Here is a 3425-nt window from a genome sequence, read left to right as displayed (position 1 = left end):
GCCCCTCTCTTTGCCCTTGGGTCTATCCATTTTTTTTCCATCTTTCCGCCTCTCTCCTCTCTCTCCTCTCTCTTCTGTTTTTCCTCTTCTCTTCTTATCTCCTCAATTTCACTCAATCTCCCCAACCGTCTGTGTTCTGTTCTCTCTGTGTTCTCATCAGTAGTGTTATTGAGTCTACAAAGCCTTTCACTAACGCACTACATCAGCCAGATAGATAGTCAGACAGATACACATCTATGGATTTCAAGATGTATTGACACATCCCTATAGACACACATTCAGACACATGTACAGATGTACACACAAACATACTGTACATACATACCAGAGGAGGTTCTTCCATTGAGGAAACGGAGGAAGAACCTCCCCAAACTTTTTGAGAAATATATTTTTGTAACTCCTGTTTAACTCCTTTAAAAATGCAGTTTGATATCAGTATTTAATACTATGCATATTATAATTTGTTTCCCTGAGTTAAAATTACATTAGCACCCCCCATCTTAACAAGAAATTACTGCACGGAGGACGTCCTCCCTTTGGCTCCCATTGAGATCAATGTAATCTGTCTCTGATACTGGCGGTTCTTGGGGCTCATTCACTTACATTGCCCAGGGGAGGAAAGACCTCCCTAGCGTCTGAGTCTGAGCCAACATCGCTTAACCAATAAACAACGGATTTGGCGTTGGAGGGAGGGGATTAAGGCATCGGCATGGTTATCCAATTCACCTCGTACGACTTCACGAGAGACACGCCCTTTCTAATCTGATGATCGTACGACTCATCTCTACCTGCATGGTTCTACGAGGGGCTGTGGAGATTACCAACGGTTTATTATGATGTTACAAGGCCATTACATCATCAACAACAAACTATAAAATAAGAAATCGTTTGTTTTTATCCCGTGTATTTTCAGTTAATGATCAGAGGCTGTTGTTGTGAAATAAATTACTAACGACAATGACCAAGCTTGCGGTTATTGCCGAATATTTTCTATTATTATACCACACAAACAGTTCTGCTTTTTTACGTCTACAATTCAGGTTATTTTACAATGTAATCATTAACACTGCATGCTCTGCTAACTCAAACACAAAGAGGCTGTTCGAAAACCAAGAAATGTTTTTATTATTGCTGTAATTAGATGACGTCTCCCTATGCTTTATATGCGGCGAGAGCCACGATAGAGCAAGGAAGAAGGCAGATGTCGGTTTTCCTCCTGCATCGCCGCTGGTGCCCTTCATAGTTTTTTTCATTTTTACAAACTTGTCCCTGATCTTCCTCTTCTCTCAGCGATTTTTTTAAAAACGGCGGTGCTGTCATATAGGGAACGAAACAGGAAACGTGATTTTAGCCAGGGGTGTCGGACAGCTCGGATCGGATAGTCGGATCGGATAGTGAGAAAATTCAAGCGGTGCTCCAGAGGCCATTCGAGACCCTCGGATGGCTCTCCGAGGTGCTCAAAGGTGTGGTCCCACTTCAAGGAGGGCGTTTTAGGGCGTGCCTCGTCGGATCGGAGAGCTCGATCGGACAACCATGTGGGGGCCTTTAGACATCAATACCATTCTCTGCAGAAGGATATCGATAACACGTCACCCTTAAAGATTGTTGTAGAAAGATGGCAAATAAAGAGGATGTGCAATGGAAAACGAAGATATTGTTCATGTTTTATTGAACAAACCGTTTCATTCATTGAGCTACAGAGAGAAGGTTAGTATCAAAACAGGGAAACCTGTTCCAAAAATCCAAGTCACTAAACCCAATGGTAAAACCGCTGCCGTTAATGCTAACTGGTATGCGAAATACGTATAGCTCACTGGTACCATAAAAAAACAATCGGCTGTACTGTTTTGTTTTTAAATCGTTCATACGCCTATTGTTAGTCTGACTGTTCACGTTCAGCTGACATTCTGAATGGAAATTGTTAATGAATGTTTCAGATCGCAATGTGTTTCGTATCTATTATTCTAATTAGCCTACACATTGACCAACATTCTGAAACATCCATTAACATACACATTTGCCACAAACAATGTTAGGCTAACAGCCCATGTTAATAGTTCTGAAATAATGTTCTCTTACTTGTTGTCTTTGTAACTTGTTGTTTAATTTAGTGAATGATTCAGAGCATTTTAAATGGCATCACTTTTGGTCTTGTGTCTTAATTTTCTTAAAACAATTGCAGCTGAAAATAAAATTAGTCAAATAATAACCAATAGCTTTAGTAATTGAGGGGGAAAATAGGCCAAATGGTAGGCCCAAAATTTAGAATGTAGATTTTAAAATCAAGACTAGGCCTGATTTGACTAATTGGCTTTGCATCATTTCCTTAGTCCAAGGACATGCTGCCCACCAGCTTTTTAAGTACAATGGTGCCACACTGGTGGCTTTGTATCAATTGTATCCCTGCCTGCTATTTTGTAGTACTGTAGTCCACAAAAACACCCTGAAACAACTTGTATCTCACATACTTATGCCACCAACGGAATAAGCAGGCCAATGGCAACCAGGCGCACAGTCCTTCCTCCCTCACTTTAAAAACCACCAGCCGCCACTGATACATACATGCATGCGTGCGTGCATGCATACATACATACATACATACATACATACATACATACATACATACATACATACATACAGTGGGGAAAATAAGTATTTGAACCCCTGCCGACTTCGCAAGTTTGGCCACTTGCAAAGAAATGTGTGATCTAGAATTGTAATGGTAGGTGTATTTTAACAGTGAGAAACAGAATATCAACAAAAAAATCCAGAAAACTGCATTTTATAAGATTTATGACTTTATTTGCATTTGATGCAAAAAATAAGTATTTGAACCCCCAAGCAAACAGCAAGAATTCTGGCTCCCAATGGCCAGTTATGTGCCCAAAAAGCACACAGATTAGTCCTCATTAGGTCTAACAAGGTATACCTGATCTCAACTGGTGACCTGTTTAAAAGAAGCCTGTCCAAAGAATCATACTTCATACCTTCAACCTCACCACCATGGGCAAGACCAAAGAGCTGTCCAAGGACGTCAGAGATAAGATTGTAGACCTGCACAAGGCTGGAATGGGCTACAAAACCACCGGCAAGCAGCTTGGTGAGAAGCAGATAACTATTGGTGCGATTATTCATAAATGGAAGCAACACCAAACAACTGTCACCCGCTCTAAGTCTGGGGCTCCATGCAAGATATCCCCTCGTGCGGAATCAGTGATCATTCGAAAGGTGCAAAATAACCCCAGAACTACACAGGGGGAGCTTGTGAATGATCTCAAGGCAGCTGGGACCAGAGTCACCAAGAAAACCATTGGCAACACACCATGCCGTCATTTTTTGAAGTACTGCAGCACTCGCAAGGTCCCCCTGCTCAAGGAAGCGCATGTACAGGGCCATCTGAAGTTTACCATTGCACACTTGAATGA

Source organism: Sprattus sprattus (genome assembly GCF_963457725.1).
Source record: "Sprattus sprattus genome assembly, contig: scaffold_122, whole genome shotgun sequence".
NCBI lineage: Eukaryota > Metazoa > Chordata > Actinopteri > Clupeiformes > Clupeidae > Sprattus > Sprattus sprattus.
Note: the sequence above shows the minus strand (reverse complement) of the source record.